This window comes from Mus musculus, chromosome 6 (assembly GCF_000001635.26).
Source record: "Mus musculus strain C57BL/6J chromosome 6, GRCm38.p6 C57BL/6J".
NCBI lineage: Eukaryota > Metazoa > Chordata > Mammalia > Rodentia > Muridae > Mus > Mus musculus.
The window spans coordinates 5,360,341-5,376,674 of record NC_000072.6 but is presented as its reverse complement, the minus strand read 5'-3'; the positions used below and the strand labels follow the sequence as shown (position 1 = coordinate 5,376,674).

The 16,334-nt window shown below is 40.5% G+C and overlaps 1 long non-coding RNA gene across 1 annotated transcript; it reads right to left on the bottom strand.

The window, feature by feature from the left end:
- Positions 1 to 3,686: 3,686 nt before the first annotated feature.
- Positions 3,687 to 14,360, bottom strand: Gm38762. Its single transcript, XR_868771.1, has 3 exons — positions 14,246 to 14,360; positions 13,396 to 13,450; positions 3,687 to 3,800 (listed from the first exon to the last, which is right to left on the bottom strand). It is a non-coding gene; the product is annotated as a predicted gene, 38762 (long non-coding RNA).
- Between the last annotated feature and the right edge of the window lie 1,974 nt (positions 14,361 to 16,334).

The following is a 16,334-nucleotide window of genomic DNA, read 5'->3' as shown; positions in this document are numbered from 1 at the left end:
GCATAAAAGTCTAAGTAAACAACTGATTTGGCATAATAAGCCAATGTCACTTTTAAACTAAATTAGCAAGCTAGTAAGCCAGGCACAATAATCTCAGTCAGGAGGATCAGGAGTTCAAGGCTGGAGGCCTGTCTGGGCTACAGCAGGTCATGTCTCAAAGAAAACAAACAAATAAAAGAAACAAAACAAAACAAAACACCAGCTCCATTCAAGAGTAAAGTTTAATCATATTTCCCAACAGAAAACTCTACTTCAGATGAAGAATTTTTCATGTAAAATTTCTAATCACTTTCCACTTTTAACGTTTCCTGTGGTCACGTGTCAATCTCAATCCCACATGTATAGGAATATATCAATACTTGGCACACAGGAAGTTTGTTTTTGATGATGATGAGTGGTCCATTCAACAGACGGACATTTGAATAATGAAATGGTGCAGACCTTGGCCATGCTCCTTTCCCCTCCACGTCTCCATTTTCCCAAAGTGAGGATGTTCCCAGCTCAAAAAGTTTACCATTCCAGAATTTACAAGACAAGAGTGTTTATGCATTGGTCACTCCCACTCTGACATTGGCTCAAGAAAATGGCTCCTTAGTATCAGCCAGATCCAAGCACCACTCTGGGGATTTAACTTAGAGTACCAGTTGTATTGTTTGGAAGGCATGGCTTCCCCATTTCACAAGTAAAGAGGGGGCAGACAGTAGAGGTGAGAGCATTCCCACATACAGAGGGATGGTGTGTTGCTTCCTGCTGCCCAAATGTCCCCAAGATCTGTAAGCAATCATTCTATGGGTGAATTAATTTCTTGATGATAGGGGAAAAAATTGGTAAGAGGCTAGGGAGGCAGCAAAGTGTTTGCCACACAATCTCGAGGACCAGATTTCAATCAGAGAACTAGGCAGAGACAAGAAGGTTCTGGGCTTTGCTTGCAAGCTGCATAGCTCAACAAGGAAGCTCTAGGTAGGTAAGAGATCATGTCTCCAAAAATGTGAGGACAGTACCTAAAAGAAGGAATGACACGAGAGTCTGGTCTCTGGTCTCTGGCCTCCACATTCACATGCACATACATGCAGAAGCACACACAAACACATGTCGACCCCCTGCCCTGCACACGTGCACGTGTGTACACACACACACACACACACACACACAAAATATGAAGTATGATTACATAACAAGTTGAAATGCTGAGAGCTCTGATTCTTTTAAATTATTAGAGGACTCCGAAATCAGAGTAACAAAAGACTAAATTGAACTGACCTAAGTAGTGGCTTCCAGCATCCTCTAAAGGCAATGGAAAGCAGCACTAGGAGAGTACCCATTTCGAGGACATCAGTGAAAATGGGACTTGGGCATCTGCTTACTTTCCATCAGAATCCATTTGTGCCTAGCCTTATTCAACTGATTAATTGTGGCTCTAGGTCTGATCAATTGGATTCTGTACAAAATTAAATGCCAGTTAAAAATAATCTTTTTCGTGAGCACTTAAAAAGACAGCTATGACTTAGTGCAGGCTCTCTTCATTAACCCCAAGTGGTTTCCCGGCTACTCTGAAAGCTTTCTCTCCCTGCACTTGAAGATGGGCTGATAATGATGTTCCCATTCAGGTATCCACATTTATTTATGAAAAGTCCACGCTGGACACACGCTCCCTCCATTACGGCAATGTTCTTCTGCTCAGTACTTTTATATGCTTTTGAGTGAAAAGCTTCTGACCCTTTCCTGTCCAATACATAAAAGATGCCCTCTACCCCTGCCCCTGCTTTCTAACTCAATGAATGCAATTCTGCCTCTTTATCTTGGAGGGTTGTTTCTTTTTCGGCCTGAAGTCCTAATGTTAGACCCCATCTTGGTTTTTGTTGAGTGAAAAAGTGGTCTGATGACAGATTTCATTTCCCAGAATTTATTACCTATTGTGTATATTGCAGTTCTCTCACAGTGACCCCATCTGCATTTGGGTTGAATGCAAGTCCCACCCTGACCCAATTTAATAAAAAAATAATGAGTCCACTCAAAGCTCATAGCTGTGTCAGCACTCTGAAAAGAGTCTCTAAGCCATGCAAATGGGATGTTTTCTTGCTTTGTGGAATACAGAGGTTTGACATACATCCACTGCTGGATGAAATCAGCTTCTCTCTGCTTTGAGAATCTAATAAAAGCTATAGACTCTCTTCCTCCCTCAAAAACAAAAACAAAATGCACGTGGCCCGGATAATTTATTGAAATGTTAATTGGCGAGTTGCTTCATGCTCTATTTTCCCTTCCCTCCTGCTTCAAGAATGTGGTAAAGTCTCTTGAGATGTAAATGGTGCCCCCAAGGTTAGGAGGAATACAACCTGCCAATCTAATTATAGGAGTCCCCCCACCATCACCTCACAGGCTCAGGGACCTTTGTGTTGCCTGAGCGTTGGGCTGGGAAAATATCAGTAATAACTGACTTTGGATTTCCAGTCACCTAACACAGGATGAGGTCTGGAGGTCAAGTTTGACTGATGAACAGTATACTTAATAGTATGATTTGGGACATGAATAGTTGTGGGTAAAAGTCTACATCCTGGTGATAGTTCTATAAATAGCTCTGTATAAACATTTTTGTAATGTTTCTAGTTTACTTGTGATCAGTGTACCCCAACCATCCAGCCTCACTCCCTAAAGTCAATAGTTGCTCTAATATGGAGTGACTAAGTGTTGTGTTCTAGCAAGGAATTCTGTATTTTCCATGGAGTAAGGCCTAAATATTAACTTACTTTCTTCAGCTCACATCTGCTGTTAGTAAAGTCAGGGTAACCTATATTGTTGCCACAAAACAAACAAACAAACAAACAAACACTGTAAACTATCAATCAGGACTAAATTTTGTTGACTTTATCTGCCTGAGCCTGGATACACAGCAAGAATTGGATAAGTAACCATATCATAATGGTTAAACCATACTGTTCTGTTGTGAAGACATTGCTCTCCTGTGAAGAAAACAAGGCCAGAGGACCGGGAAGATGGCTTACAACATGTGAGCTCTTACCTTTGCACTAGCATAGTATTTTGAACATGTTCTAACTTAATATTTTGCTGATTATTATTATTATCATCACTATTTCATGAATACATCCTCTCATGTGCCTGTTTTTTTCCAAACCAGACTGAGCACATCCTACTGAACTACATGACACCTCAGTATCCTGCCTAGTAGGAAAAACAAGAACTAGGGACTCCAGGGGGCGCTGACCATACTGTCCTACAAATGGTTAAGAATTTAAAGGTCTCCCTGCCACTCTAATTGAGCTTGCGAAGCTCCAGGTATGCCCAGAATAAAATATGGCTATAATAAGAGTGATTATATTGGTTGGAAATGAGGTATTATCTTACCTTTGTAAAGGAATGGGGGTGGTGAGATCAAGTGCTGCTGTATTTTAAAATACTTTTTCCCCAACCATTAATATTTTTGTAATTTTTCTACAGTACATCCTTTAATTTTTCTGCTATAAGAGATAATTTAAAATGTAGCAGTACTCCTAAAGGTAACAGATACCTAGCTGTAAATTGAGCTAAGAATCAGTTTATATAATTCATATGGAATTTAATTTAGAATTCAATATTGAGAAAAATAACTTATCCCTGACAATAAGCACAAAATGTCTTACCTTCTCCTCATTTATATAAATTGAAATCATTATAAGCCAAGATTGGCAACATAAAATATCTTCAGAGCTGGAGTAGAAACCTCTTACACCAATCATTGAAATTAGCTTTCAAGAAAAAAACAAGGAGAGAACCCAGATCCTTTCAATCCACTGTGGATGCATCTGTTGAAGAAGAAAGGTCAACTATTAACAAAATAGACTGGAGAGGAGGCTTTAAAAGGAAAGTGTTGACATTTAAGATAGAGCAACCTTTAGTTTCAACAAAGAATACTATGCATTCAGGACTGATTTGAATTTTAAAATAATTCTCTCCAATGCACTGAAGCTGCTTTGATCCTGTCTGGGCAAGAATATTTTGCTGACTAATAATTACAATCTATGGGAGGTGTTTAAGGCATGGTTTGCTACAGAATAGGCACAGTCTTTGCTCACTAGATCTTAGCTGCTGCCTTTATTTATGATCACAATCTAACAGACTATCTATGCTTTGTTATGTTTTATTGGTCATTACTAATGTGAACATACTCACAGTTATGTTCAAATAATATAAATCATAATGTCTGAGGTAATTAGAATCTATCTATCTGCTAGTCTAGGCCTATCTGCTAGTTATTATTCAGTGAGTTCAGAAAACCATCAGGTTGGTGCTCTCGACTGTGTAACCAAGGCCCATTTCTAGGAAAGGAAGTAAATAAATCCATGGATGTGGCGAAAGCCAGCCACAGCTACTCTTTCTGAAGATAAAGCAATTTATATTTATATTCCAAATGTGTTGCTCTAAAATAAAAACAAAATTTATAACAAACAATGGTAGAAGAAGAATTTATAGTCTACCTTCAATTTGTTAGACCAAGTGAATAATAACAGAACTAGACCATAGGATAGCTTTGAGCACATAGCAGACAGGGACACACACACACAAACACAAATATATATAAATGTATATTTGAGGCAAGGAATCGTTATGTAAACCTACGTACCTTGGAACTTGCTATGGAAATCAGGCTAGCCTTTAGCTCGAAGAGACTTGTCTGCCTTTACTTCCCTAGTAATAGGATTAAAGGCATGCACCACCACTCCTGAAGAGAAATGTTTATTCTAAGAAATATTTTGGCTTTTAAAAAAGAGACTATAGTGCAGAGTCTGCAGACACCTGCAAGGTACCCACAGGGCCCTCCACGGGATCTTAAGACCTCTGGTGAGCAGAAAACAGCTTCTGGTCCAATCCAATCGCACGGGACCTGAGACTGCATTAATTAGAGAAGCAGAAAACCTGGCCTGATCAGGGGCACAAGTCACTTCCAGTCCACGCCAGCACCAGGGTACCTTGGGCATGGAGTCTGTGGACACCCACAAGGTACTCACAAGACCCTCCACGGGATCTTAAGACCTCTGGTGAGTGTATCACAACTTCTGCCAGGAGGCAGGTTCGAACACCTGACATCTGGGCACCTTCCCTGCAAGAGAGTACTCTGCAGAGTGTACTCTGAACACTGAAACTCAGGAAAGAGCTAGTCTCCCAGGTCTGCTGATAGAGGTGAACATAATCACCTGAGGAACAAGCTCTAACCAGAGACAACAACAACAACAACAACTAACTCCAGAGATTACCAGATGGCGAAAGGCAAACGTACGAATCTTACTAACAGAAAACAAGACCACTCACCATCAAAAGAACACAGCACTCCCACCCCACCCAGTCCTGGGTACCCCAACACACCTGAAAAGATAATCCCTGATTTAAAAGCATATCTCATGATGATGGTAGAGGACATCAAGAAGGACTTTAATAACTCACTTAAAGATATACAGGAGAACACTGCTAAACAGGTAGAAGACCTTAAAGAGGAAGCACAAACATCCCTGAAAGAATTGCAAGAAAACACGACCAAACAGGTGATGGAATTGAATAAAACCATCCAAGACCTAAAAACGGAAGTAGACACAATAAAGAAAACCCAAAGTGTAGCAACACTGGAGATAGAAAACCTAGGAAAGAAATCAGGAACCATAGATGTGAGCATCAGCAACATAATACAAGAGATGGAAGAGAGAATCTCAGGTGCAGAAGATTCCATAGAGAACATTGGCACAACAATCAACAACAACAACAAAAAATACAAAATGCAAAAAGATCCTAACTCAAAACATCTAGGAAATCCAGGACACAATTAGAAGACCAAACCTACAGATAATAGGAGTAAATGAGAATGAAGATTTTTAACTTAAAAGGCCAGCAAATATCTTCAACAAAATTATAGAAGAAAACTTCCCAAACCTGAAGAAAGAGATGCCCATGAACATACAAGAAGCCTACAGAACTCCAAATAGACGGGACCAGAAAAGAAATTCCTCCCGACACATAATAATCAGAAAAACAAATGCACTAAATAAAGATAGAATATTGAAAGCAGTAAGGGAAAAACGTCAAGTAACATATAAAGGCAGGCCTATCAGAATTATACCAGACTTTTCACCAGAGACTATGAAAGCCAGAAGATCCTGGACAGATGTTATACAGACACTAAGAGAACACAAATTCCAGCCCAGGCTAATACCCAGCCAAACTCTCAATGACCATAGATGGAGAAACCAAAGTATTCCACGACAAAAACAAATTCACACATTATCTTTCCATGAATCCAGCCCTTCAAAAGATAATAACAGAAAAAAAACAATACAAAGACTGAAACCACGCCCTAGAAAAAGCAAGAAGATAATCCCTCAACAAACCTAAAAGAAGACAGCCACAAGAACAGAATGCCAACTTTAACAACAAAAATAATGGGAAGCAACAATTACTTCTCCTTAATATCTCTTAATATCAATGGACTCAGCTCCCTAATAAAAAGATATAGACTAACAAACTGGCTACACAAACAAGACCCAACATTTTGCTGCTTACAGGAAACTCATCTCAGAGAAAAAGATAGACACTACCTCAGAACGAAAGGCTGGAAAACAAGTTTCCAAGCAAATGGTGTGAAGAAACAAGCTGGAGTAGCCATTATAATATCTAACAAAATCAACTTCCAACCCAAAGTAATCAAAAAAGACAAGGAGGGGCACTTCATACTCATCAAAGGTAAAATCTTCCAAGAGGAACTCTCAATTCTGAATATCTATGCTTCAAATACAAGGGCAGCCACATTCATTAAAGAAACTTTAGTAAAGCTCAAAGCACACATTGCACCTCACAAAATAATAGTGGGAAACTAGTACACACCACTTTAATCAATGGACAGATCGTGGAAACAGAAACTAAACAGGGACACAGTGAAACTAACAGAAGTTATGAAACAAATGGACTTAACGAATATCTACAGAACATTTTATCCTAAAACAAAAGGATATACCTTCTTCTCAGCACCTCATGGTACCTTCTCCAAAATTGACCATATAATTGGTCACAAAACAGGCCTCAACAGATACAAAAATATTGAAATTGTCCCATGCATCCTATCAGACCACCATGGACTAAGGCTGATCTTCAATAATAAAATAAATAATGGAAAGCCAACATTCACGTGGAAAATGAACAACACTCTTCTCAATGATACCTTGGCCAAGGAAGGAATAAAGAAAGAAATTAAAAACTTTTTAGAGTTTAATGAAAATGAAGCTACAACATACCCAAACATATAGGACACAATGAAAGCATTTCTAAGAGGGAAACTCATAGCCCTGAGTGCATCCAAAAAGAAACTAGAGCGAGCACACACTAGCAGCTTGACAACACACCTAAAAGCTCTAGAAAAAAGGAAGCAAATTCACCCAAGAGGAGTAGAGGGCAGGAAATAATCAAACTCAGAAGCAAAATCAACCAAGTGGAAACAAGAAGAGCTATTCAAAGAATCAACCAAACAAGGAGCTGGTTCTTTGAGAAAATCAACAAGATAGATAAACCCTTAGCCAGACTCACTAGAGGGCACAGGGACAGCACCCTAATTAACAAAGTCAGAAATGAAAAGGGAGACATAACAACAGATCCTGAAGAAATCCAAAACACCATCAGATCCTTCTACAAAAGGCTATACTCAACAAACCTGGAAAACCTGGACGAAATGGACAAATTTCCAGACAGATATCAGGTACCAAAGTTAAATCAGGATCAAGTTAATGATCTAAACAGTCCCATATCCCCTAAAGAAATAGAAGCAGTCATTAATAGTCTCCCAACCAAGAAAAGCCCAGGACCAGATGAATTTAGTGCAGAGTTCTATGAGACCTTCAAAGAAGATCTAATTCTAGTTCTGCACAAACTATTCCACAAAATAGAAGTAGAAGGTACTCTATCCAACTCATTCTATGAAGGAACACTCCTCCATTGTTGGTGGGATTGCAAGATTGTACAACCACCCTGGAAATCAGTCTGGTGGTTCCTCAGAAAATTGGACATAGTACTACCGGAGGATCCCGCAATACCTCTCCTGGGCATATATCCAGAAGATATTCCAACTAACAAGAACAACACATGTTCCACTATGTTCATAGCAGCCTTATTTATAATAGCCAGAAGCTGGAAAGAACCCAGATGCCCCTCAACAGAGGGATGGATACAAAAAATCTGGTACATTTACACAATGGAGTACTACTCACCTACTAAAAAGAATGAATTTATGAACTTCCTAGGCAAATCGTTGGACCTGGAGGGCATTATCCTGAGTGAGGTAACCCAATCACAAAAGAACTCAAATGATATGTACTCACTGATAAGTGGATATTAGCCCAGAAACTTAGAATACCCAAGATATAAGTTACAATTTGCAAAACACATGAAACTCAAGAAGAACGAAGACCAAAGTGTGGACACTTTGCCCCTTCTTAGAATTGGGAACAAAACATCCATGGAGTTACAGAGACAACATTTGGAGCTGAGACAAAAGGATGGACCATCTAGAGACTGCCATAATCAGGGATCCATCCCATAATCAGCCTCCAAACGCTGACACCATTGCATACACTAGCAAGATTTTGCTGAAAGGACCCAGATATAGCTGACTCTTGTGAGACTATGCTGGGGCCTAGCAAACACATAAGTGGATGCTCACAGTCAACTATTGGATGGATCACAGGGCCCCCAGTGGAGGAGCTAGAGAAAGTACCCAAGCAGCTAAAGTGATCTGCAACCCTATAGGTGGAACAACATTATGAACTAACCAGTATTCCGGAGCTCTTGACTCTAGCTACATATGTATCAAAAGATGGCCTAGTTGGCCATCACTGGAAAGAGAGGCCCATTGGACATGCAAATTTTATATGCCCCAGTACAGGGGAACACCAGGGCCAAAAGGTGGGAGTGGGTGGGTAGGGGAGTAGTGGGGGAGGGTATGGGGGATTTTTGGGATAGCATTGGAAATGTAAATGAAGAAAATACCTAATAAAAATTAAAAAAGAGACTATATAACCTTTAGAGTAGACAAGAGAAGTTATTTATCTTTATATCTACATTTTATTTTATTGATGGATGTGTGTGTGTGTGTGTGTGTGTGTGTGTGTGTGTGTGAAAGAGAGAGAGAGAGAAAGTTCATGGCAGCCATAAGACAACTTAAGGAGCTGACTCTCAGGTTCTATTATGTCGATCCCTGGGGTCAAACTCAAGCTATCAGGTTTATCACCTAGTTCCCTACCTTTGAGATGGCCCCAGCTAATATATTTGATTATATCTCAAATCACAAAGAAAAATAACAGTAACTCCCTAAAGGACAGATTATCTGAAAGCTGAGGCTGCTTTGGTGAGATGCCCCCATAAGTCTTGGGCATGTGAGGAGTTACTCCCCAGTTGTTGGTAGTTTAGGAAGGATTAAGAGTTGCCCTTGGGCTGGCGACGGTGGCCATGTACACCTTTAATCCCAGCACTCGGGAGGCAGAGGCAGGTGGATTTCTGAGTTCGAGGCCAGCCTGGTCTACAAAGTGACTTCCAGGACAGCCAGGGCTACACAGAGAAACCCTGTCTCAAAAAAAAAAAAAAAAAAAAAAAAAAAAGTTGCCCTTGCTAGAGAACACATGTCACTGAGTTTCCTCCCTTCCTCCCTCCCTCTCTCCCTCCCTTCCATCCTTTCTTCCTCCCCCTCTTCCTCCTGCCTCTCCCACCCCCCTCTGTCACTTTCCTGCACATATAATGAATGTTAGTCACCTTTGCAAGTGTTTTGTGGCAATCCAAGGGCCACAAAATCACAACCTGCACGAAATATCGTGCAAGACATTGATTGGGGAGGCATGTATGCAAAAGACTGCTTCTGAGCCTAGATGGGAAAGACAGAGGCCATGACGGGGTTTGGCGCATGCTCAAGGGGAAAATAGACAAGGCACGAGCTGAAACGGGTAGCCTTGGCTGCTAGTGATGGCGGACACCAGTGCTGGAGAATTTATCTAACCTATCGAATAAAAAAGACTAAGTTATTTCTCACTTTAGTTTAACTCTTTAATTTCATGATTTTTTTTTTGTTAAAAGTATGCCCATGTTAATTACAATGGTAAATAATAAATAAAAGTAATTTTTTGCAATAATCAACCCCATACTGCCTTTCAAAATGACCTTATTTTCAACTATGGGTTGTCGCAGACGTTTTGACTTCTGACAGGTCATTTTTAGAAGGTATTTTATCTTTTCTCTAGGTTCATTTTATGTTCTCACCCAATTTCTTTACCTCTTTAATTTGACTTTTGTGTCACTGCAGCTGTGAAGTCAATGAAGTCAATGAAGACAATCATAACAACTATTCCTAAAAACTTTAGTGTTGATTTCTCACGAGTCATTCCATCCCATACTGATACAGTGGGAATCAGGCCCCTTCTTAGAGTTCTTGTTCTCATTAATGATAATTAATAATAATAATAATACTAACTACTAACAGACTCAAAATGTAGTACAAATACAATTTTACTAAAAGATTAGAACAAACTAAACAAAGATAGTAATAAAAACATGGCAGCTTCCTAAAGGAGGAAACTTGAGAAGAAAGGGGAACTAGCCTCAGATGGCATGGGCCAGACACACGAACGATAAGCCATACAGCAGGGAAAGAGGCTTCAGAAAACAGGTAAAGAGGCCCGGAATAGCGGGGAAACCCGAACTGCTAAGGATGGCATGATTAGAAAGAGGTAGTAAGAAGAGAAGGAGAAGTTACACTTTCCTTAGCTGCCTGGAAAGCTGATGTACAGCAGCAAGCACTCTGGGAATTAAAAGGGCACCATCTCACTGAGGGCCTGAGCATTTCACTGTTGCTTTAGAGTGGCTTAGGGTGAACCTGCCATCCTACAGAAGCTATGTTGGCCAAATGACTGACCTTGCTCAACTGGTCAGGACAAAGGTTCTTTCTCATGACCAGAAGAGTTCAGGGGTTTTATTTCAGGTTTTTTTAAAAACTCTAACAGTATCTTAATTTGATTTTTAAAAATTCCTTTACATAGAGAAAGCAAAGGTAATTCTTATTATTTATTTAAATGCTATATGAATTAATGCCCATACTTTTATTTAGATCTCTCTGCACATTATTGTTTTATGATATGCATAAGTTTTAAATGAGTCTTAAATAATTTGATTTTAATATTTTGTAAGGTTTGTTTTCAAATTTTTGAAATATTAAAAATAGCAGACAGGATGCATGTTACTAAAAAAAAAATCTCTTGTCGCAGCGTAAGTAGATACTCTGAGGAGAACCCTGGAAGACCAAAGTCCCTTCAAGAGGGAGGACAGTAGGGATGCTCAGGAGCAGACAAGTAGAGACGAGAAAGCCAGTGATGCTAACCCCAACGGAAGCTGAGGCAGGGCAGTCTTAAGTTCAAGGCCATCTGGACTCAAAGCAAGTCCCAGTCTCAATAAACTAACAGTAGCAGTGAGAACAAGCAATTACAAAGGCTGGAACTGTAGAAACTTCTGCTCCCAAACAAGCTGACCATATGAACACAGTCCATTCTACACACGCACACACACACACACACACACACCTACACACACATACATGCCCCACATACACATGCACATATCCACATATACATATACACACAGACACACACACTCACACATATATACACACAGGCACACACACACTCACACATATATACACACAGGCACACATACACACACATGGACACGAACACACACAGACAGACACACACACACACACACACGGACACACATGCATACATATATACACAAAAATGCACAAAAGTATTCTCAGACATACACATGGACACAAACACAGAGGCACACAATACACACATACACATACACCCAAAATAAGCACACAAAACCAATAGCCTCCCTATTGACACACTGACAAGGAAGTCAGAGCAGTGTCTTTTTCACAGCAGCCCTGCAAGCCCTGAAAATACCTGGAAATAAACCTAACCAAAGAAGCTAAAGATCTCTGCAATGAGCACACACAACACACATGGTGGGGAGGGGGAGAGAGATAGAGGGAGGAAGAGAGGGAGGGAGGGAGGAAGGGAAGGAAAAGAAAGAAAAGAAATTGGGGAATACACCAGAAAATGGAAAGGCCTCTCATACTCATGAATTAGAATAATTAATATTATGAAAATGATCATGTTACAAAAAAAATAATCTACAGATTCAGTGTAATGTCAATGAAAAAAGTCAGGACCTTTCTTTACAGACAAAAAAGTCATTGTCAAAATTTAGATAGAGGCATAAAAGACCAAAGATATCCAAGGAAATCGTCGCTGTGAGTTAATGGTCAGAGAAACTCTGGAGGCACCAAAACAACACAAAGTATTGCCATCGCTCTTGGTCTCCCACTATAGCTAGCTGGTCGGACCTAGGACCGTAGTAGCCACATTACACTTTGGTTGCAGGACAAGGAGATATCAATCTTGAACTGAACAGGAAGTTCTCTCCCTGTTGTATGTGTGTATGTGTATGTGTGTATTGTGTGCCTCTGTGTGTGTGTCCATGTGTATGTCTGAGAACACTTTTGTGCATTTGTGTATATATATGTATGCATGTGTGTCCATGTGTGTGTATGTGTGCTGGAAAGTGCGGTGCAGGATTTGGGAATAGAAAACATGTCAGTGTTCTTACCTAGCACTCGACCCTGCGTGCTAAAACGCATTTCAGGCAAGATGGGCCCACTGGTGCGATAGTGGCGAGAAGGCTCCTGGAGGTAGCTGACCTCTTCCTTGCTTGGATTTGAAGCTTGCTCCACAGGTGGGTATTAATTATAAACATGAACATATTATAAACATGTTTAAAAACCTATGGCTAAAAAGCACCATAGACCCTAGTGGTACTATTGGTATTTGCATCGATCATCTTTCTGTTGCTGTGATAAAGCACTGACCAGAAGCAACTAAGGGAAGAATATTTACTTGGGCTTATGGTTACAGTTCTAGTGAGATAAGAGTTCATCACAATGGGAAGGCATGGTAGCAAACAGACCTCGTGGCAGGAGCAGGAAGCAGAGAAATGCCACCTTCAAACACACACGTGAAGCAGAGAACACACTGGGAGCAGGGTGAGGCTTTAAACTGTTAAAGTCTTCCTCTGCTGACGAAGTTCCTCCAACAAGGCTGCCCCTTTCCATGACTTCAGCCACTGGGGACAGAGTCTTGGTTCGAATGCCTGAACCAAGAGGGGCATTCTCCTTCAAGCCCCCACAATGCTTTTCTAACCGTCCCATTGTCAATGGCGTTATAAATGTGTGTGTTTGTGTTCATAGATCTGTGTTGCTTTCAATCTTGCTCAGAGTTTACAGAGACACATCATTCAGAGAGCTGAAAATAAGAGATTGCGTACTCAGCCAAAGATGGGAAGTCCATTCCAACGCCTCTCTCAAAGCTCGGGACCATCCCTGGAGAGGGAGAGAAAAGAGGTCAAAAAATGGGAAGAAGTGCTAAGACGTGCTCTTGATTGCTGGGCGTGGCGTAACTGCTGAGTGTGCACATGCATTCACTGCAGTCGTGGTCCCCTGAACAAGATCTGTAAAAGATCAAGTTAAAAGTTCCAGCCCCAACACAGAGTGGAAAAGCAGCTCCCAGTGCCTTATCCTAGAAAGTGAACTAAACACAGTTGATGGTTAGTAAGGAAACAAGAGCCAGCTTTCTTTAGGAAAGGTGGTAATTGCTAGGTGACTTATGCCACACCTAAGTTCATGGTGACACCACTAACTGTGCTCAATGCATTATGGAGGGAAAAAGATGACATGAAATTATGAAGGAGTTGTATGGGAAAGAAAGTTGGAGAGAGAGAGAGTTGGGGGTGTGCACATGGCCAACATACAGTGTACAGGTTTGAATATTTGGGGTGGGGGATATTGTTTCTTTTCTTTCCTCCTTTTTTTTTTCTTTTCTTTTCTTTTCTTTTCTTTTCTTTTCTTTTCTTTTCTTTTCTTTTCTTTTCTCTTCTTTTTGAGACAGGGTTTCTTTGAGCTATAGCCCTGGCTATCCTAGAACTCACTTTATAAATCAGGCTGGCCTCAAACTCAGAGTGATCTACCTATCTCTGCCTCCCAAATGCAGAAATGAAAGGCGTGTGTGCCAGCACTCCCAGCCCAGGATTGAAATTTAATTTTAAGGGGAAAAAGAAAAAAAAAAAACTCACACTGAGCAAAATGGCCCTCAAAAAGACAGAAACCCTTTCATCTTACCTGGCTTCTCTTAGAATGAACATCAGGCAAAAGACCACACCATGTCCACAATCTCAAATACACTGCAGGGCAGAGCAAGCACACAGAGGCCTGGCTTTCCCTTTCAGCTGTAATGACAAGTTCCACAGATTCTGACTTCAAGAACTCTTGAAGCAAGAGTCAGTTCCCGTCTCTCAGAGGCTTCCTGAAAAACTTCAACTCTCACCCCTTTTCCGCAACAACAGAAAGTTGCGTCTGCCCACACAGGCTGGCTACAGACCTCCAATTCAGAGTAGCACTGCAGTAATGGGGAAGTGCTAAGGGCAGTTAAGGTCACAAGTTTTTCTTTGCAAAGTTTGGCTTACAATAAAATGTGGTGCTTTGCTGTCCATGCAGCTGGGGCTGTTGGAGGCCGAGCCATGACCTGTGCACAATAAGGGAGAAGCCACTGGAACGCGCTAGGAGCTTCTTAATGACTTGCATTTGAACCACAGTAGAGGGTCAGTACGTGCATTGGGAACCCCAATAGTCTGCTAGTGGAGCAGATGTGATAGGAATTGAATTCTTTGATCACACTGCAAAGCTATCATATATCAAGAACAAGAACAGTCTCAAAGTAAATGAGAAAGACAGACAGACCACAGACAGACACTAATAAAGTAGTACAAGTACTGGAATAATCTGTTTTTATCAAAATGCCTCAATAAGCAACCATGAACATTTAGAAACAGCAGCAAATAAGAAACATTGTATTTAGTGCATGCCTGTCAGGTGAGTAGGTCATGGACCTATGATCCTCCTGGGGTACATAGTAAGATAATGTCTCAAAAACAAAAAGCAAAAGGACAGCAAGAAGAGGAAACATAGAGAAGATGTAAAAGAGAACCGCAGGGAAATTCTGGAACTGAAAAGTGTCAGCCCGTAAAGAAATCTCAGTGGATGGACTGGAACTAGAATGGGAAGGACAAGGAAAGAACCAGGGAGCTTTGAAATAGGTCAGGAGAAATGGCTGAATCTAAGAAACCAACATAAATTGTTTCTAAATTAATTGAGCATTAGGCAAAAGTGAGATAATAACAAGGGATATAGTATTTTGTGTCATTGTTGTTGAATACGAGGAGAAAAATGAAAGTAGCCATAAAAGGTATTGTGAATATAATGATTCATTTTTCTAAATTATATAAAAGACATAAATGGATATGTTCAAGACATTGAGGAAAGAACCAGAGAGATGCCTTAGTGGTTATGAATACTTGATGCTCTTCCAGAGGACCAGAGTTCAGTTGCTAGGACGCACATTAGATGCTCGTTAGATGTCACATGTAATTCCAGCTCCAGGGGATTTGGGGATTATAGAATCTGGCCTCCCTGGGCATACACACACACACAGACACACACGCACACGCACACACACACACAGAGAAAGAGACAAAACATAGACTCACAAGCATACACATATACACATAAAAAAGAAAGAAAGAAAGAAAGAAAGAAAGAAAGAAAGAAAGAAAGAAAGAAAGAAAGGAAGGAAGGAAGGAAGGAAGGAAGGAAGGAAGGAAGGAAGGAAGGAAAGAAAGAAGGAAAAGAAACAGAAGAAACTACCAGTAGAATAAACTCTCACAGTTGATGTCCAAATAAATGAGTAAAAATTTCTGAAAACTGAAAACGGCTTAGTTTGAGACCAACCTAGGCTACACTGGGAGAGCTGGTAAAAATTCACCCAGTCTGTGAAAACTTACATAGTTTTTTTATTCATACTCTATTAAAATTCATGACAAGGTTTTAAAAACTCCTGAAAGATAGAGCAAAAGAACATTATCTTTGAAGGTGCACTGGGGAGATAGTCCTGTGGTTAAGAGGACAAACTGGTCTTGTAGAAGGATTGAGTTCATCTCCTAGAACCCACATCTGGCAGCTCGAAACTGCTGCAGCTCTGGAGATCCAAAGGGCACCTGCACCCATACGTACATACCGCTTCCCCCACCATACAGCGAACTAAATTAATAAAAATAAACTGTAATTTAAAAAGAAAGAAAAATCCTGGGCTGGAGGTTTAAAGAAGCAATATACCTTTATTCTCAGCTCCTGCAGAGGCTGGTGGATCTCTGTG